Source organism: Pithys albifrons, chromosome 2 (genome assembly GCF_047495875.1).
Source record: "Pithys albifrons albifrons isolate INPA30051 chromosome 2, PitAlb_v1, whole genome shotgun sequence".
In the NCBI taxonomy this organism is placed as follows: domain Eukaryota; kingdom Metazoa; phylum Chordata; class Aves; order Passeriformes; family Thamnophilidae; genus Pithys; species Pithys albifrons.
Window position 1 is genome coordinate 39,469,722 of NC_092459.1, and position 21,956 is coordinate 39,491,677.

Below are 21,956 nucleotides of genomic sequence, written 5' to 3' on the forward strand. Positions count from 1 at the left end.
TCTACACAGTCTGGAGATTCTCTTCTTAAAGAATGTTCAAATCTGTCACATATTACCTTGAACTGAAACACTGAAGGGCTAGAGAGCACTTCAGTAATGTGGTTGTTAATGTGAATTCTAGAAAATAATTTATCAATGAACAGCAGTACTGCTTCTGCCATGTGCAATGTCTTTTATTTTATGGCATGTTTGTAGCCTTTAAAGTGGTTTGAATGTCATTAACTTGTAAATTAAACATGCAAAATTTTTGACTTGTTGAATGCAATATTCATTTGCATATTTTATGCTATTTGTATGGTAAGGGAAGGAGCCCCTTTTACCCCAAGGAAAACAACACTGGGTTTTCTCAGTATCATGTGAATAACATGCCTTTCAAATGATTATTTTCAGGGCAGTCCTCACCCTTTTGTGCCACTTTTTCAATACAGCAGTATTTTTCAGGCATTAACCAGCAAGAAGATACAGAGAACCAGTGTCTGAAGATTGCTATAAAATGGAAAACTTTTTAAAAAGGGAAATAAGTTCATTTCAAAAGCAGAATAAAAGACATCTTGAGTTTCCTTCAAATATTGGCATATGTATTTTGTGGGGGACAAAATATGTACTTTGAAAATAGGCAATTCTTTTATTATCTACTGATGTTCTATTGCTTTACATATATTAATTAAATGTCACAGTTTGATTCTGTTCTATTGTATCTGTTTTGCAGGTTATGAATAAAAAACTATTGAGAGGTCAGAAACAACTTTTTGCTCTTCCAGCCAGGGAGTAGCAAAACAGAAACTAGAAGTCCTTTTTATTTGTCTTCTGTTATATAGGCTTGCATTATTTTACAAACCAAACTCATTCAAGAATCAAATCAACAGTGGGGTGACGATTGATTATTTTTTGTATTGTCAATTGTTTCTCCTAAAACAACCGTTTTGGAATTTGACCTAAAAGAAGCTTTTCTTCTCTAACTTTCTCAGATACCTGGAAATCAAAAAAACCAAAAAAACAACAAAGGAATGTTTTAATTTTGAAGTGCTACACTTCTGTTTTGCTTATAGACTTTCCCAGATACAGCCAGTTTTCTTGCATTACTGATCATTATGTCAATTTGTTACTTTATGGTGCTGCTCAGAAGTGCTAATGGCCAGATGTTTCATACTTGATCACAGAATCATAGAGACAACTGGTTGGAAGAGACCTCTGAGAACATCAAGTCCAACACTTGATCCAACACCACTCTGATTACGAGATGATGGCACTACATGCCACATCCAGTCTCATCTTAAAAACCTCCAGGAATGGTGAATCCATCACCTCTCTGGGCAGGCCATTACAATGCCTGATTACTCTCTCTGTAAAGAATTTCTTTCTAATATCCAACCTAAACCTCCCCTGGCAGAGCTTAAGCCTGTGCCCTCTTGTTCAACTGCTGGTTTCCTGGAAGAAGAGACCAACCCCCACCTGGCTACAACCCCATTTCAGGTAGTTGTAGAGAGTGATAAGGTCACCCCCGAGCCTTCTCTTCTCCAGGCTAAACAACCCCAGCTCCCTCAGTCTCTCCTCACAGGACTTGTGCTCAAGTCCCTTCACCAGCTCCGTTGCTCTTCTCTGGATCTGCTCCAGCACCTCAATATCTTTCGTGGACTGAGGGGTCCAGAACTGGACAGAGCACTTGAGGTGTGGCCTCACCAGTGCTGAGTACAGGGGAAGGACCACTTCCCTGGACCTGTTGGCGACACTGTTCCTGATGCAGTCCAGGATACCATTGGCCTCCTTGGCCACCTGGGTACACTCCTGGCTCATGTTCAGCTGCTGTCAATCCAAACTCCCAGGTCCCTTTCTGCCTGGCTGCTCTCCAGCCACTCTGTCCCTAGCCTGTAGTGTTGCAGGGGTTTGTTGTGGCCAAAGTGCAGGACCCGGCACTTGACCTTGTTGAACCTTATCCTGTTATGTAGGGTGGACTGATTGTGCAATAGCTGTGACAGTTGCTAACAAGGTGAAAACTGATTGTATACACTAACACTACTGGTGGTTTGTGGACTCTGCTGGAAATCTCTCCTTCTACTCTATATATTGACTAGGAATGAGAAAGAGATGCCAGCAGAGGCCAGGAGTTTCTTCTTCCAAGCCACATCAAAGATCCGCAACAGTTGTGAGGAAACACCAGTATTTTCTTGTAGGGCCATAGATTAACAGCACCTAGGTTTGCTCACATTCAGGATAGGACTTCTGAGAGCTTTGTCTTCAGGTTTTATTCAGGTCTCTTTCTTTCTTTATTTGGACTTTACTGAGAAAACTCTTGTGAAAATACTGAAACTGCTGTGACACATCTGAGCTCAAGAGAAGGGTGATAACAGGTCCTCAAAAGTAAATGAACAATCTTCTATAAGGAAAACTGTTCCTGTGAAGAATTTGAGAAGGAAAAAGTATGTGAAGAGAAGTTCACCGTCTGTGTGCCTAGCTCAGGTTCTCTTTGTCCACCTCACAAGTGATACCAGCCATTATTTAGTTTGTCTCTTTCCCTGCATTACAGTTTGACAATCAAAGTATAAACTGTGCACATACTGAAGAAGTGCATTATGGTAGTGGAGAAACAAAAAGGACGATTGTGGGGAGTGCAATTGCATTGTTCAGACTTTTTATTATTATAAAAATATCACCATGCCCAGAGAACCTCAGCAATAATTCCTCTTGACTGCAGTAAGTACCTACTTTTGAGGAAGAGAAAGTTGATGAGCTGCAGGCTTCCCTGCTGCTAAACTCATCTAACAACCCACTCCTGATGTTTTCTGCTTTAAAGGCAAATAGAAACTTTATGGATTGGTTAGATGTTCTTCTTTTCAGTCTAGCTTAGTTCCTGAAACTTTTCCATTGAGCTGAAAAGCTGGATGCAGTTTGGTTACTAAGCAGCATCAGTTCTGAACATTATTCAGTTATACTATGACACCAGCCATGGGGTTACATGTGATTTTACAGAAATTTGTGAATGAAGATCTGACTAATTATATTGAATGTAAAGGACCTACGGTGTTTGCAGTTTAGCCTTATACCTTTATCTGCACAATGTGGTGAGAGTTCATCTCTACAACAACAGAAATGAAAATCCTGAAATAAGTATCCTGAAGTATCTCAAAACTTTAAAACTACCAAACTTAAATTTTGAGGCTTATGTTTCTATCTTGGTTGCCATTTCTGACAGGGATCAAAATGGGAAGTGAGAAGCTAAGATCTGTTTCAAAATTTTATTTAAAAAAGAAATATCAGCTCCTTTGACAAATAGGAATATGGTTAGGCAATCTTTTTCTCTGGTCTCTGTTATCGTCAGCAATGTGTTTGTGTTGAATTGAATCTAGATGAATAAGTGCTCTGACAAAAAGTGATACTTTTATTGTATCAGAACGTTGCTGGAAAGTACAAGCAGAAACCATGAAAAATGCTGTTTTGATGAGACAGCTAGGCCTCTAACCTCGAAGAGCATATACCCTAGGTGCTCATTTGGAAAGAACAAAATGTTTCACATCTGCTCATTCACTGCAAGAAAAAAATATTTCTTCAGAAATATAGCTGTAAAATTCATACAACTTCAATGGAATTGTGTGTTGAGGTATATTAATCGTGCTTGTATGGGCACCCCAAGATTTTATTTTAGTCAAATATCAGTTTTGATAGTTGACTTAAATGCACCCAGAATGGCATCATTCAAGATACAAGCAAGGCTGCACTGACTTTTATAGCCTAAGGACCATTTTTATCTTAACCCTAGAGAATATGTTTCTGTCCTTGGTCTATGCCATGTGTGCGAACATTCTGCCAGGTTCATCTCATACTGTTCTGGTTTCTCATTATGTTGTGACCCAGAATGGTCAGGAACGCCTCACAAGCCTCTTCTTGGCAGTTTTGTGAGAGGAGAGAACAGGCACATACTTCGTGTGCAGCTGGGCCTCTGGGATAACTTCTCCAACTGTTCTCATTTGAAAGGTACTTCTGAAGTTTGGCATCACCATTATATGTCATGATGGGACCTGTTTACTCTAAAGTGTGTCTCTTTCTGCTTTGCTTCACTGCTTGCAAAGAGCACTTAGAAGTACTTTTATTTTCACTAGAGGCTCTGTCATGGCTGATCTTAGGCACTATACACTGGTTTTGGCTGGGAGAGAGTAAATTTTCTTCATAGTAGCTAGAATGTGTTACTGTGTGTAACCCATGTGCTGTAAACAGTGTTGGTAACACAGGGATGTTTCAATTATTAATGAGTAGTGTCTGCACAGAGTCAAGGACATTTCTGCTTCACACCCCACTCCCAGCAGTGAGTAGACTGGGGTTACATAAGGATTTCGGAGAGAAGACAGCTGGGACAGCTGACCTTTACTGACCAGAGACATTCTATACCATAAGACATCATGCTGAGTATAGAAAGCTGGGGAAAGAACAATGAAGTGGGTGGACATTAAGAGTGATGGCATTTGTCTTCCCAAGTCACCATTGAGTGGGATGGAGCCCTGCTTTCCCAGGAATGACTGAACACCTGCCTGCCCATGGGAAGTGGTGAATGGATTCCTTGTTTTTTTTTTGCTTGTACACGGTTTTTTCTTTACCCATTAAACGGGTTTTAGCTCAACACAGGAGTTTTCTCACTTTTACTCTTCCAATTCTCTCCCCCTCCCTGCTGCAGGGTGTGAGTGAGTGGCTTGATGGGGCTTAGTTGACAGCTGCAGTTAAAACACACCTTCCTTTCTAGAGTGGAATGTTCCTCTTACAAAGACCTAGGTTTCTGTTCTGTCTCTTTGCCAGTATTCTGCACGTGAAGTCACTGGTTTCTACTCCTCTACTGGCTCAGCATTTCCATAGTGAAAGGGAAAATGATAACAAAAAGGGACAGACTTGGACTTCCCATCATGAACAAAGTTTTGTTGTGCAGCAAGGCTAGTTGCAGTGAGAGAAATTTAGATATGAACGAACAGGGATATAAGAACATTGCCTATACAACTTTGACAGCAACTGAAAAATAGCATAAGAGATATGATGAGTTAAATATGTGTTGTATATTTATAATACTAGGGCTCATTTCTCTGTGTTGTCTCTGTCTGTCTTGCTGTACACATACTGTCTCCCTGAAGCTGGAAATTAATGTGTTGGATATCTTTGACATTCATTTTCATCATGCCAATGCTTAGCAACCCAAAACAACTTTCTGAGAATGAAGTTCATGCTAGGAAGAGATTGTGGACTTTTGTATGTTACAGTCTAATTTGTGTGCAAGACTAGAACTGCTTATTTTACAATTATTGTAGCAGCGCCGCTGGATCTGCAATGGTCAATGGCCTTCTCAGCATTTCCATTACAAATCTCATTATTTTAACCATTTGGTTCTTTCATTGCAGATGCCTCAGAAAGTACAAAACAATGTGGGGAAATGATAAACAAGTAAGTTTACAAGGTTTCTTTTGCAAAGCTTGGTCCTGAAAGTGGTTTTGTTGTTCTTCAGCTTGACACTTAACGTGTGGCTGATGTGTTTTATTCTGTTAACAAAGGCAATTACTTTGTGACAAAAGTAGTTTCTCTAGACTGGAGGGTTTGGATGGCTCAGCAATGACAATCTCACTGACAACATTCCTAAGATCTCTGTGCTCAACTGATGATGAGCAGACCTGGACTTGTTTGGGTGCCGAAACTGTCCAGCTTTCTTAATTTCATACATGTGAAAGCTGTCCTTAATACTCAACTTAGTGAACGACATCCCTGAGCATCTGCTTCCTCCATCAAATCTTCAACTCTGTTTTTCTTCCCTAACTTTGCCTTCAAAAATGCTGGCAAACTCCCATTTTTAACCCAATGGATAGAATAAATTCACCTTGATTTTACCCTCAATACTAACTCCTCTCTCTCACATAGGGTTTCATGGAATTTTTTCAATGTTGCCCTTATTTCTGCTCAGAAACATTATGAACTGCTGCCATGCTGCTGACATGTTATTTGGGCTTCAGGATGGTAAAAGTTTTCATGTGGGGCAGCTGGCCAAGTCAGTGCTCCAGGCAAGAAGCCAAGGCTGTCTTCTTTCTACTGTTACCACTTTCTTTCCTCCCTGGTACAAGATATCCCTCTTCCTCTGCAGCTGATAGAGAAAGACTGCTGGAGAATTAATCATACTTTAGGTGTCTTGGGGAATATTCTTTATTTTCCACTCACTAATGTGTGAAAATCTTACACTGGAATAATGCCATATGTAAACCTGTGGCAATATCAGGGAAATATTGACAGCATTTCATTAACAAAATGTTGAACTTGAATGACCTGTAGGCTGAAAATTGAGGATGCATACATTTAAAACAGTCTCTTAGCTATCATTTGGTCTAGGGTTCCTGCATGAACAAGTATGTTGTCTCTGTGGTCACCAGAAAAAAAAAAAATTATTGTGTTACAGCAAGAAAGTCTTGCCCAAAGACTAAAACTGAAAAAAACTCTCACATTGCTATGACAGAGAGACTTTTAAACTTTATAGTGGCTTTTTTTTTTCCTTTTGCAGCCCCATGATAGTGTTCCCAGTAGGTTCTCCCTAAATAAACCGGATGTGTGAAAGCATGCCACTGAATTTAAGCTCTTCATTGTGAGTTTCTCCATTGATTGTGTCATGCAATTCTTTACACTAAATCCATGACAGAATAACCATTATAATCGAAAAAATGCTTATTGCAAAAGTATTGTTTTCCAAAGATTGTTACTGACAAATTTCACCTGTGTGTCTCCAAAATGGTGAGAAAAAGAAGCCATGAAAAGCCAGCATAAGAAGTGCACATTAAGCAACACTGCAGAAATATTAATTAAAAGAGGTTAATTGGGTTGGGGCAGGATGGTGGGATATACTCTAATCCTCTGCATTACCATGTGATGTTTTAGTGTTTGATCATTCTCGAGTCCAGGAAAAGAAAAGATTGGAAATTGCAGCATGCAGGAGGAAATAAATGTAATCCAAATTTTCATTTCATATTATTTCCCACATTCCAATTGGAGGGTAGCCTGCTTTAAAAAGAGGAATATGTAAATATCACCAGGATCTCCCCAGAGTGTGCCAGTCCTGTCTTGTGCAGTGAATTCCTGTGGTCAGCCTCACAGGGTAGCTGGAATGGTGAAATAATTAGCATAGCCCTCAACAGATAAATAAGTTTAGAGAGGTCCTTTCTTATTTTGACCTTTCTTTTGAAATTAATTTATCTTTTTTGCAACTCTAAATGGTTTTACCTTCTCTTTCATAAAGCAAATTAAACTCACTTTTTTATACTTATATTCTTTTTATTAGTGACCTGATAAAAAGGAAGTTTTCCCTAAGAATCAACAAACAATACTAAAGTGTGCATGATCAGTTGTAGGCTCCTGCCTCCCACACAATTTGTGAGTTTGCAATAATCTATTATGTCTTTCTTTGCTACACTACAAGATCCTGGTTGTTGAAAGAAAATATTTAGTGCAAGTGTTTTCCAAAAAACTGCCTCTCTGCAAATAGTAGCTAGCAACACATTGACAGTATGAAATGCATAATCTTCATAATCGGTCACTGAGATTCAACTCTGGATTAAGATCTACTTGATTCAAGATAGTTGAATTAAAAACTCTATCCAAAATTTGCAGAAACATGGTGAATTGCAGGCAGTTATAGGAAATAATTAACCTTCTCAGAAGCCATCCCCTCTTCTGTCAAATGTATTTTAGCATTTTCATTTAAATCAATGTTTATGGACACATAAAGCCAATTTTTTTAATGTAAGAAAGTTAATATTCTTCATTTTCTTACTTGCAAATTTCTGTTAGAACTTTTAAAAATAAAGGCCAGATTGGATGGGGCTCTGAGCAACCTGGTCTTAGTTGAAGGTGTCCATGTCCACAGCAGGGCAGTTGGAACTGGATGTTCTTCAAGGTCCCCTTCCAACCCAAATCATTCTATGGTTCTGTGAAGGTTTCTCTGCCAGATTTAGTATTGCTCTCACATAGCTTTGATTCAGTAATGTTATGGGTTTAGCCAGATAGGCCTAAAATTTAGGTTTTAAAGTTCAGACTAGGCCTGGAATTGTCAGCTGACTTGAGCTGGGCTGAGCTAGCTAACAGCTGACTTCTTCTAGCCAATAATATTGTATTCCATACCATATTACGACATCATCTCAAAAGGGGTAAGATGCAGTGTGTGGTAGTGGCACAGTCTCTTGCTGCCGCTGCTTGCATTTTGTTTGAATTCAGGGAAGTAGAAACATTTTGTTGTTACTCTTTCTGTTTCTTGCTAGGTGTCTTTTAGAGTACTTACAGATCTAAGGTAGCAGAGGATGGTAAAAGCCCCTGGATGGCAGCTGGGATGTTCACAGTCTGGACAGTAGGGCATTTGCAATTATGGTTGGAAAGCCAAGTAGAGAAATTTCATGCACAATTTTTCTGGTCAACTAGGGGTATTTTTATTTGTTTGTTTGGTGGGGGTTTTGTTTGATTGGTCTTTTTGGTTTTGTTTTTTTTGTGGAACTGATGGGCTGTAAAATGATACTTCATGGGAGAGGTAATTGTGAGTGAGTAAAATGTTGGTACTCAGTTACCCAATACTGTATGTATATGTATGGCCAAACCACAAATGAAGATTTGGGAAAGGGTTCTCCCCACGTGGGTGTGCCCTTCCAGCCTGCGCAGTGGATGTTTTAGGTGAGGCACAGCGTACGCAGAACTGGCCCCACCGTTTAAGTCCTGAGGTCCATCTGCCATGGCAGAGCGAGCTTGGAAAGTGACAGGGAAGTCCTCGTGACTGTGTCCAGCACCTGGTACTAACTGGGCCTGACCCTGCTGAGCATCCGAGATCTGAGGGGGTGGGATGGCAGAGAGGCATTGAACTGCCACAGGACGGTCCCTATGAAGACTTGAACTCACAATCTGGTGATTCAGAGTCCAGAGTGCTCTGCATTAAACCACAGGACCGCCCTTACCCAATACTATAGAAAAGCAAAGTCCCCAACTAACAGGAACCTGACTTACAGCCACTCACAGGTTAGATGTTAGGAGGAAATTCTTTACTGAGTAGGTGATCAGGCATTGGAATGGGCTGCCCAGGGAGGTGGTGGATTCTCCATCACTGGAGGTTTTTAAAGTGAGACTGGATGTGGCACTTAGTTCCATAATCTATTAATTGTGGTGGTAGTGGATCAAGGGTTGGACTTGATGATCTCAGAGGTCTTTTCCAACCCAGCTGATTCTATGATTCTATGATATATCTATCTATCTATCTATCTATCTATCTATCTATCTATCTATCTATCTATCTATCTATCTATGTAGAGAGAGATAAGCAGAGAGTAATGACTTGGATTTTGTCTTGCCTTTACTCTGTCAAATTTCTTAAGTTTCTCTTAACCCTTCAGTGATGCCAACTGGTGTTTTGTCAGCGACAATTTTAGGAGAATGTCAGTGCATTCTCAAGGACTTTGGTTGCCATGAATGTGTTCTTTGATTTTAATGTGACATTGGGTATTAATAAACAGGGTACTTTATTTACTTTGTTATACATATTTAATTTCTGCAGTATATTCATTCCTTTATATTTTGATGGAACTAGTATTCTAGAGTGTGGGGCCACTTTAAGGGCTGTCAAAATTCTGCCAAACTTTAAAGGTCAAAATCAGCTGTGACACCTACAGTTCAAATGTAATTAGTTGGAGATTTACTGGGATTTTATGCCAATCTTCCAGTAGCTTAGGAGTGACATGGTATCTAACCTTATGGGATCCCAAGAGAAGTACAGGTGAATGTGAGAATAAACAGTAAAATATACTAGCTAGCATGCTGCACCTTTTAGCAAGTCATCAGTTTCCTACACTGTGCAAGGAAAAAGAGTGCATTCAGTATTTTATTTAAAACAAATAACCTGCCAGTCTCAGACATGGCCATCTAGTACAAAGTTGATGTATTTATTTAAAGTTTAGCTTATTCCGTATGTTCTTGGATCATTAAACTGAAGGACTTGTACAGTCATGATTTTTAATGAAGCATGTTTGAATAATTATGTTAATTTACAAAGCACTAGAATCAAATCAAGTGATCAAAGTTTTCATGATTGCTATCATGTTTTTGTAACTTCCCCCATCACTGATTCACTGATTTCTGGATAGACTCTAGCCCTGACTGCCTTTTGCCTTTTTTTTTTTTTTGTCATTTAGAAAGTGTCACTAATCAATGTAGAAAGTTTAAAAAAATTTACACTAGAAAAGAAACACATTTTGAGTTATATCTCTATAGTAGACTTTGTGTGAGTTTGAAAGTAATATAGCTCCAACAGACACCAGCCTAAATACAGTCTACAATCAATACTGTATTCTGCCTTGACAGAAAGCTGAATTTTTATCTGTTAAACGTGTGAGCTTGGGGCAGCTCTGTGTCTGAAGTGGTTTAAATCTGAAATGTGATGTGCTGCAAAGAAAGTTGATTGACATCTTTGTTTATTGAAAAGTATTACATGAACAACAAAACATGGCCAGATACAGAACACTACATTGCAGAGTGCAGCTGTGTTATTTTTCAGTCCTATGTGTTCTGCCTCTTTGATGCCTGTCTGATGTAATAAAACTGCAAGGATCTTCTTTGATTCAATAGTAAAAAATTTGGACAAGGGTGAGATATGGAGATATATTTTGGTTGAAGGGGTTTGGTGAATATATTTCAAAAAATGGGCTTTTTAGGCTTAATATTTCTGAATTTGAAAATAAATTAGGATACATTTAATAATCCAATTGTCTGAAGCTGCTTGAAATATTTTTAAGTCTGCATTGTAAAAGGGGAGAAAAGAACAATGATGACTAATCTTAAAGCATTAAACATGCAGAATACAGAATTAAGTTACATTTAAATTTCATGTTAGCATAATTATGCTGTTCGTTGACATTTTCCCATGTTTTATTAAATCTTTATTATGTCAAGGTAAATAGAGGTTAATTCTGCTGTTATCTCTTCCAATAAAGTATTATCTTTAATCTTGAATTAATAAAACAGTAGTAAGTTGCACAATGTGGGTAATCACCATAAACTAATTTAGACCATTCTAAAATCTTGCTTTTAGAATACAGTGTAGTTTAAAATAGATGTCACTAGAAAGCATGAAGCATAATGTAACTTAAAGAAAAATGTGTTTTTCTCTTTAGAAAATTTATAGCTGCCTTTCCTCAATACATTGACTAACTGGTAATATATACTACGAACTTAAAACTCTGCTCTTCTTTCTCATAGTAATTGTGTCCTCGGTTACTAAATAAACTCCTTTGATTTGCCTCTGACACAGCACAAACTATTAAGCAGAATTGTTTGCCTTTAGCACATTTCTGTAGAATCCACATTTTTCCATGGTTATCAGAGAATGCAAAGTCCCATGTCCTTGATTCCTGTGCATCCCTCTTCAGTCATAGATACCAAATGCTGCTCACCAAACTGCACTACACTGTAGTGAGTGTAACAGACACCCACTGCAACATTGGTTATGTAGGTATGCACGCTACTCTTGATCCATAAACTCTCAGCTGGATCATCATTCACCCCTAGGCAGAGGTCCATGCATCTCTGCTGCTCTGACATAAAGGCAAACTTTCCTCCCTTCCCATCCTAGCCCATTTCTCCTAAGGGTCTGGTATCCACCCACTGCAGCACTGCAGTTGTGGAAGCTATCCCACTACATCCCAGTAAGTTCCTAGCCCTGCAACTGCCTACACACCCCTAATTTCTCCTCTTTGTTCCTTATGCTGTGTACTAATGCATGTTTACATGCACTTTACTTTGTGTGGTCAGTCAAAATTTTTTAGAAATTCTTCTTAGCCCTCAGCAAAACCAGATTTCTCAACTCAGTGTAGTCTGTGCATGCACACTTTTTTTTTTATTTTGAGTGAGTGCATTTTTATTTTTATTACATCTAAAGGGATCATATGTCTCTATTACACTTCAAACTACAAGATGTGGTGTTTTAGTTGTTTATTTATACTACTATCATTTTGTTTGTTATTATTAGCTTTAATATATGTTTTCATCAAACTGCAAAATTCCCCATTAATTTTTGTCAGGTTTGCATAGCAAATCGCACCTCACATCCTCCCTGCACACTGCTTTTCTATTTTGCTAGCTTCTATATAAAGCGCTCCTCAGACCCACAAGTAAATAGATGGTCAGTTACATTTTGTCGTGACTCTATTTCATTATCTGGAGTGTCCATAAAGTTATTATTTTAAAAGTATGAGTGCCAATAGAACCGTAAAAGACATTTACCAGGCAGCTTCAGAGCTGATAGGAGGGAAAGAACTAATTTTGAATGTGCTCTTGAGAATCATGCAGAGAGTGGGATAATTCTGTACTTGTGTGCTAGTAGAGCAACATGATCAGAGCACTAGAAGAGATTTCCTGTTGCATCCAGGACAAGTTTTCCATACTTTCTTCCAGTGTGTCTTTATAAGATAAAACCAGACTGAGAAGCCCCTCTGTAGGCAGCCAAAGTTACTCAACTGAGCTTTGAGAAATGTCTTGTGAAGCAAATTTCATTTTTTTAAATAGTAACATTATAGTACATTTTTTTCAGCCTTACCTGACTACCACAAGTCATTATAGGATGGTAAAATGCAGTCCTATTTAGGTAATTCATGTGTAAATTCATTGCAAAAAAATTTGAATATGGAAGGCTTGTTAAAATCCAGGCTTATTCTCAGAATTGAAATTCAGACATTGAGTATTGACCCTTTTTGTTAAAAATCATAACTTGTATCTTGTTTGTCTGAAATTTATCCTTCTGATGGATGAACTCCCACCATTGTACTGAGCTGCACTACAGCATTAAAGGATAAAATGAACTAGAGTGAACACAGAGCTTTTCAAAACAAATTGGTTGAAGCTTGCTGGTTTTGCCCCAGCTTCTCTTTGGCATACAGGGTGTTCACACCTGAAATTCAAAGACAAGCCCTTGAGATGGGTGTTGATTGAAAGGGAAACAAATATTTGCATGAATCTCCATGAGGCCGTTTATATGGTCCCACCTTATTGTTTTCTCCTTCACCATGGGATGACCCAAAGCAAGATTTTTCTTGTCAGACATGTTTTGGGCAAGGAGCTGTTTCTTTTAGTGTTTTAAAAGCTCAGGTGCCAGAGATGTGGTACGTAGAGTTTTAGTAATATTGAAAGTCATCTTTAAAGTGGAAATATTCAAAGCGTGTGGGATTCTCTAAGCGTCTGTGCCAGGGACACATTAATGCATTTGAAGGGATATTAAAGCTTAGCACAGAGAAAAAAAGTCCTAGTGGCAAGATGTAAAACTGCTTAACTGAATTACATCCAGAACTTTGTGTATTTGATCTGAAAAAAATAAATCATCTTACAGTTGCTCACATTAAAGCTGCATGTCAGTTTGGGAGCTTTCAGGATCTTGGACAGGTTTTATTTTTCTGGTTCACGTAAGCTCTGTGTGTATTTGTGCAACTATTGAACCTCAGAGCAGGATTTCAGTGACCCTGTGCACTGTATGAGGATTTCTCTAATGTGCAAATTTAAGACAATGATTATGTATAGTAAAAAATTATTATCCACCTTTCCCCCCAGTACCCAGTTGCTAATAGTGGTCATGACTTGATCAGGAATCCTTCTAATGCTTCCAATTAACTTGCACGGTTTTGTGACTGACTGCATGGGCTCTTCTGAAAGAGATACCAAGCCTCATTTCTGGACTAAGGGATAAGGAAAGTCCTGAACCTTGGTTCAGCTCTAACTATTGGGGGATTAGTAATGCCATTCAGACTTGAGTAACTCTAGACTCTTTATAGGAGTTAGATTAAGACAGAGAAAATTGGGGCACTGAGACAGAGTGAAGACATCTCCTGACATGTATAGCTTGAGATTTGCCATGGGCTTGTGCCCTAGGTTGCCTCCAACAGTTAGGTTGGAAAGGAGGTGAAGGGCTGGTAAGCCCTAGAGGGTGGAAGGCAGCAGCCATGCACAGCATGTTCCTCTGTTGGCCACTGGACTGCTGGCGACAGAGGCAGGCAGATCCTAGACATGTTATCAAAATCTGTCCTCTGAGTAAAGGTTGATTTTGATGTGAAAATAAAAAAAAAAATTATGAAACCCAGAATGTTATAGAAAGAATAAGGAATGCAAAAATTTATCCTTGGCTTTTTATTGCCTTCAGCCTCATGATTTAGAGATCACAGTGAAGTCACTGGCTAAAAGACAAATGTATTATTGGTAGAAAAACTATTTTTTTTTAATTTACCTTAAGCCAAGGAAACATGGATTGCAATGGCAATCTCTTGTGCTACATGAAATAAATGTGACAAATGAAAAGGAAAGAGCAAACTGATTACCCTAATATTAAGAGCATCAAGTGGAATTTATAAATATCTCTGCATGTTCAACACCCATTCCTGCACAGGGCTTGTTAATGCTTGTCACAGAATTTGAAATTCATCTAATCAGAATGGAGCCTTTGAGATATTTCACACCTGCAAACGCATCAAGTGGCTAAACTTTACCAAGTCATTTCCAATGACATGACCTATATATATATATCATTACAACACAGTGTTCACTACAAGTGCTTTCTACAAGAACATTTGCATGGACAAAAATGTGATTACTCTCATATATAATGAGTGTTTGAAAGTGTGCTACATATAGATGTAATAACTAAAATGGGTTGTCACATTTGTTTTTAATTCAGGGTAATATTTGATATCAATAGTTAAAGGAAACTTCAGCATTTCCACTCATAAATGTCCTTTTATTTTAAGGATAAATTGATGGTATTGTATGTATGAGCGCAATGTTTTCTCTAAATAGTAAAAAATATTTCTGTAAATAGATGGAAACTGGTTATAAAAAAACCTTTTTTATTTTTTAGATAGTGGGAAATCTGTATCTACCTAAATGCTTTGGAGTGTTAACCATTTCTGAATGCTTAAGGTTGACTGCTTTAAAGATGATTGTTCAATATCCATGCCCATAAAAATGTTTTGGCACCAAGTAATATCTTGCTTGTTTGTGTGAATATAATCTGAAGGCTGCCACAACATCTAATAAAACTGTTCCCACTCATATAGGCAGGAATAAAGAGCTGTTAAAGTACACAGCATCCAAAAAGAAATTCACCACAGTCGGTAATGAACATACCCTTCCTTTATTTGACTTCAGGTGAATTTGTTGTGCAGTTTATAAAAGTGTGATTCTACTCCTCTCACATATATTCTAGTACACAAGTATGTTTCAAGATGAAATGTACTATAACTGGTCTTACTGCTGCTTCATCTTCCTTCAAAATATTTCTAAAATATCTCAGGAGAGAATAGAGTAGGGTAAGTTGTTGAGATCTGCATATATCTGCACATTAGGACTGTAAGAGTTTCATATCTTCAATGCTTCTTGTGAGGAAAACCCCTGGTGCTGTCTCCAAGGTCACCAGTGTCACTTTTAGGGCTAATCAGCAAGATTTTAATGAAAAACTTTGGTCCTCCCAGTGATTCAGGTTCAAGTCAATCCAACCTCTCTATATAGGCATTATGCACTGATGCAAAACTCCACCCAACTAAATCACCTTCTGAAGTCAAACAACATGGTATAGATGGCATGAGGAAATTTTTCTTCACAGCAAATAATCGTACACATACATCTGCATGTAAGTGCATCTGCATTTACATACGTGCACTTATATCTATATATTACACAATTTATATTCTTCATACAGGTGTTGGTATTTAATATGTTTTCACAGTAAATAGAAGTAACAACTGCTATTAGTTATTCAGTAATTGAAATTAATACAATATTTTTCTACATTTGGAAGAGAGAAGAAGTATAATAATTAGGTAGGTCTGAGATTCAGGAATCTCCAGGATGTAGACTAACTACTTAGTATTGTATAGAGAAATTGGGTGTAATTGTAAATATATATACATATCTATTTTCTTCTTTCTAGTGAGGCAAAGACACTGCAGTTCCCAAAGGAGATTTTTTTTTGTCCTGATATGTTCAACTATTTTTAGCATTCCTCAGTGGTGCACCAAAAGAGAGAATTATTTTATCTCTGTGGGGGCCTGTGAATTTCATGCAATGTGGGCTTCTGTGAACAGAGTTCAAAATGTATTAGAAAAAACAGGTTAATTTTTACAGTAAGAGGTTGAAATGTTGAACTTCCCTACTGTGGCAGAGTGAAGCACCCCACAGATAACTGTGGGGGACTGAACTCCTAGGAGCTACACAGAATGTAATACTGTTTACTGTTTTAATTGTGGGCAAGAACTCTTTTTCTTTCTTGGAATCTGTAGTGCCCCTTAAAGCAGAAACAGGGTAATACTTCAAAATCTACTTAATGTATTTAATATCCTTAATTTAATGTTTTTGCTTTCAGATTTGTTTGTATTCAAATTAGCAGTAATTGGCAGCTGAATTTGAGTCATAGCATCTGGGTTCCAGTCTATTCATGACATCAAGAGATTTTTACTGCTTATAAACATGCCCTCAGATCATCACAAAATGTCACAGAATTTGAATAACTGGATAAAGCAGAAAAATTATGCTGCCATTGTTGCAAACACTACTTGTAGCTTGTGCTGATAGTGGGGATTGAGTTAGTGACAACCCCAGAGGAAAGGGACTTCTTATCACACTCTTCCTCCTCTTCCTCCCCTGGTCTGAAGTTCAGACTGATGAAGAGGAGAAGAAGACTTTGTGGTTATAACTCATATGTGGACTGAGGAAAAAAAAGAGGGGTTTAATCTGAGAAAATGAAAAAAGCCTTTCAGAAAGTTAGAAGGATCTCTCTCTGCTGTCTTCAGAGGATTTTAAAGAATACTATTGGTTTACTACATGTTTCTGTCAACTGTATAGTCACTTTGACAATGAATGACATTTCATCCTATGAGGGTCATACTCTGGGAACTGAAAGACATTCTAATACTGTTGACTAATAGACTTATTACATGTTTTGGGACTGCAGACATTTTATTCCCCAATATCCTTTTCCAATTTATGAAGAACAGCGCCATTGTAAACATCAAGGTAAATGTATACATATATTCAGACCTACACATATACTAAGCAGAGGGTCTGGCTGAGCAATGTAAAGGGGAGCAGGGAAAGCCAGCAACTTCACATGTCATGGAGTCCACACTCCTTGATGGAAAGAGGTAAAGTCCTAGCACCACAACAGTCTAGTACTTCAGGCCAGAGTGAAGTCCTTGAGACATCACAATGTGCAATTACAACATGGCTTCTAGCAGGCAAGAAGACAGTGACAAATACTACACATGTAAAGACTACCTGATATGCTGGCAAAATGCAGAACATATTTATAACTAGGGGAGACTTCACATTCTGAAGTGTCTTGAAAAACTGAGAAATTCTTTCTTGGTCAAATATTAGTTTACATTTGTGGGTTTTTTCCTCTTTCTTTTTTTTTTTCTTTTTTCTTTTTCTTCCTGGATATTGAATAAACCTTGAAGGAAATCTGGTGAACTTCCCCATCACTTAAAAAAACCTGTTGCTAATGCTCTAACCTTGGGGCAACTTTGCAGACTGGAAAGCAGTGCAAATTTGGTAGCTGCATAGTCCTTAAACTCGAGGTGTGTTTTTCATTATCCTGTTAAAAACTGTTTTGATCTGGCTGAGCCATGAGCCTCCAGGGATATGTTCTTCAAATGTGTGTTGACCCTGAACTAATCATTCTGTTTATTAATCTCTTGAAACTTTATTTGGGTTCATGGGTTAGCTAAGCTAAGCAGAGATTCATAATCAGTGTATACTTCCACAGTATTCAGTGGGTCCTGGCTTTTACAGGTGGATATAATTTTGTGATAGACATGAAAAGTGCTGTGATACCAAAGTCATATGTTGAAGTGCCTTTGCTGTGTACATTCTGACTGTTTTAGTTGTCTTCTGATTATTTGTTTGTCTCAAGAATACTACTTCTGAAAACCTACTAAATACTCCCAAATGTGAAAACTCGAAACACTAAAAATTTAGGCTTTAGGCTTTAGGAAACACTATCAATGGTATAAATAGAGTACTAGGAAGCATGGCCTAGAAGACCGATTATCATACAAAAGCCTGAAATTTTTCCCTTTTGGTGCCTGTTTCTATCCTTGGAACACTGCAGGTTACTAGACATAATAATAATAATAATAATAATAATAATGAAACCCGCAATCTTATATAAAGACCTATTTTAAGTCACTTTTAGAAACCTTTATAAAATATCATACTTCTGTCTGCAACTCAGCACTTAAAAGAGACATAATTTCCAGTAATTCCTTGAAAATTGTGACCTCCTTTAAACGTTTTTTAAAGATATTTGAAATAAAGTTATGTAAAAATATCTGTTTAAAACCATTACTGTTTTCCATTTCCATTTGTTACCTATGATAAACGTGTTATTCATGCTGAAGGGCATCAGTTTCTGTGACCTGGGCTTCTGCTTGTACTCCCTCTCTAATTATTTGTGTGAAGTGTACTCAATAGGAAAGGTAGTCAATTATTAATTTTATGTGTAGTTTCCATCATTCAATGAAAATCTGGTTAAGTTCTCCCTAAAACAGTATTTTAAATAATATTTGTAAAAAAAATTATATTCTTTTGACTTGGAATTCACCATCATTTTCACAAAACCATCAGGAGCTGTTAATATATTGATGAACATGTGGTGACAACACTAGCTATAAAACCCCTTTGAGAGTTGCTTCGAAAAAGACATCTCCAGATTCAAGTAAAACTTACTGCTTTGTTAGCCCAGCATGAGGAATTCCTGATTCCCCACTTGTCTGCTGTGTTTAAATATTATAACTCAAATATACTTACATAAAAGCTTATTGATTGGAAGAATCACTTGCTTTTTGTGCATTAGTTAATCAGGCTACTGTTTTGAAATCTGTCCAGGAACCCACAGTGGAACCTTTCCTAATCCATCTGTTTAAGTCTCAAATGGTTTCACTGCTCCACTCACTTACCAGCACTGCTGGAATGTTAGTGCTTTATGATTAAAGGATATTGTTGTTCTTTTCATCCATCATTCTGGAGTTTGCTATTAATAATGCAGTTCTTTCTTTCTTTTTTCTTTCTTCATAGTTTTTTTCCCCTTTTCTTTTTCTTTCTTTCTTTTTGTTTATTTCCCTAAAAAGCTTCTTAGATTTTCTGTTCTTCTCTGGTTTTCCTTATTCAGACCAATCATTTTCAGCAACTAAGGTAGATAGGCAAAAAAATAAATTGCACCTGTGATTCCTGGAAAATGTGCGCTGCCTTTCAGTATCTGAAAAATAAATGAAAGACAGAAGGAAATTAAGCTAAACTGTACAGAACTCTCTATGACTCCAAAAATATGCATGAATTATTGTTTCCTACTCATAGTAATATCTAAAAGCATTTATTTTAGTATGTCTTTGTGATTAAATTATATTGTGAGGGAAAAACTGAAGTTTAATTTCTATTGAGGTATACTACAGTATGTGAAAAAGTACCCACTGGACTTCTGTAAAGCAGCTAAGCTGTATTTGGATGTAACTGATGATCAGTGACATTTCAAATAAAATGAGGAACCTTCTTAGTTTTTCTAGCTGTCTCCAAAGGCAAAGGGACTTAAATTAAGAAAACAATAAGTATTTTATTTTTTTCCTTTGTAGGTGGATAAAGAGTCATGGATGTTAAAGGAGACATTAATCAGGCTGTTGTGAAAGATCTGATATCAGCCCTGGTCAAAGGGAACGAGTGTCATCCTGAGAGTACTCCTCTCTGGGACAGGAAACCGACGGAGCGAAGCCCTGAGAACATGCCGCAGCACTTCATATTCAATCCACAGCCCTATAAAGAGATGAAAAATGAGCCTTGTCCAAAGCTCTTACCTCAGCACCCAGTGGCAAAAATAAAATGTGAGCTTGGGACCAGGTCTCTTTGAAGCTGATTTTTTTTATTTTTTTTTAAACTCTGCAACAGGCCTCTGGTGGTTACAGGTATTGATCGTCAGAAAGTAATCTGTTCAGGTTTGGGGGCATGCCAAACTGAATCCTGGAGTACGTTCCTTCCTCTCCAAGGACATGTTGAGCTTTTTATACTGTCCACACTGGCTTGCTTCTCAGTTGTCTAGCTTCTTTGTCTTTACTGCTTTCTCTGTTTGTGAAAAGCATATAACTAAACCTCCCTTATAAAAATATTATACCTTACTACTCTATAATTTTATTCCAGTGCTGAAGGTTTTTCACCCCATTTTTTAACTCTCATTTTTCTTCCATAATCATTATTTGATTCCCTCTGGCTGCCTGCTACTTATTTGTAGTAGTACCATTCATCCATTGAGGCTTTTCCATCTGTCACACAGTTTTGGTTTTTTTCCTCAGAAGCTTTCTTCTCCTACTGTGCCATGCTTGATTTTTTGGGTCTAGCTGCATGTTTGTATGCTCTTTTTAGTATTTTAAAAATGTTGCAGTATTCAGAACAAATATAAAAAGAGGAGGGAAAAAAATCATAGCACAAGAGCAGCTTGAACAACACAACCTCGTGCACAGAAGCAGGATGAGGAGACTGAGATTCCTGGTGAATTAAGGAATCAAAAATTATAGTCAGGGTAGAACTAGTGGCCAGACCCTGCTCTCCCTGAAATGTTGTCATTGCCTTCAAAATCTTTCCAGTTTTTTGTTAGATATAAATAGGTGATGTCAGGAAATGTTGCATCACCTTTGCTTTACTCACTCCCTTTGGCGTAATGATTATAAAGACTATCTGAGGAAAACCAAACACACTGAGGTACGATACTGTGATTACTTAAAGAAAAGAAAATTTTAAATGGACAAACACTTCCTTACTAAAACAAGATTAAGGTCACATCTTACATTTAAAATTAAATGAGCAATTTTCATTTGCAGACGTTAGATATTAAAGAAATGCAGGACTTCTTAGTTTTTCCCAGTCAAAATGCAGGATGGGCTAAATCTCCCAGCACAAGCCTTCAGAATTACTGGGTTTGCTCTGTGTGTCTTCAGCTGCTGTCATGATCTAAATGGGAAGTTTGTCAAGCATATCTTAGTTTTCGATGTGAGCAAGAACGAGAGATTTTACAACTGCTCTACAGATCTAACTTGCCATTGAATCAAATCTCAGATCCTTGGTCTTGGAGAGCAACTCACAAAATTACATGCTTCCAATAATATATTTTGAAATTCTCCTTACTAATTTCCTCTTTTTTCCCTCTTACAGTTCTCATTGTGTCTTCTTGTATCCTTGTTTCTAAAGTTCCTGCAAGTTTATCATGATTATTAGGATTAGTAAAAACTTTGTGTAGAAATGCTTACACTGTTTATAAAATTACTTCTTTGGCTATGTAGGAAGTGATGATAGTCTCCAAACAAATGGAAAAGCTGTTTGTGTGTCCTGATTTGAATGGTAATCCCCAGAAAGTTTTCTTTGCTACCAGCTATTTCATTGCACTGTTCTGAGAATGAAGCGGGTGGAAAAGAATCAGACTCTTCAGTATACACTTGTACAGGCAGATGTCTGAAAATGTAGGTATTTTACAAAAATCCTATTTGTAAAGTGTTATCCTGTGAAAGTAAGGGTCATTCAGACCCAAGTCTTCATTTCCCCAAACTTTGTGGTGTTTTTGCAAAGGAAAATAAATGGTTTCTTTTTTGAGATAGTTTGTAGGAAAGGAAATGAGTGAGAAGGGAAAGGGGGCAGGAATGGGAGAGAGACAAACAGTTCCTTGAATCCATCCTGGCTGTTGAAAACTTTTCTGACTTTCTTCTCAAGAATAAATGATTGAAAAACAATGAAGGTGAAATTGCCTTTTTTTTTCCTTTCATCTTTTGTGTGGTCACAAATTTGATGGTCCCAGTGCAGGATCAACACGTACCTATACCTATGTCACTCAAGTTTGTCCTGCCTGCTCTGAAAGACCATAAGTGGGTAAAATTTCACTGTTGCACGAGGAATCTAGTCCAGTTTTTACCCAA

General features: G+C 37.6%; 1 long non-coding RNA gene across 2 annotated transcripts in view; it reads left to right on the forward strand.

The window, feature by feature from the left end:
- Positions 1-21,742, forward strand: part of LOC139668791 (uncharacterized) — a 208,455-nt gene extending 186,713 nt beyond the window's left edge. The window contains exon 6 of one of the 2 annotated variants that reach the window (XR_011697124.1): positions 19,635-21,742. This is a non-coding gene — a long non-coding RNA (uncharacterized lncRNA). Of the gene's footprint in view, positions 1-5,372; positions 5,418-19,634 lie in introns of those variants that run through there. The other variant, XR_011697125.1, reaches the window with a different exon arrangement.
- The last annotated feature ends 214 nt before the right edge of the window (positions 21,743-21,956 follow it).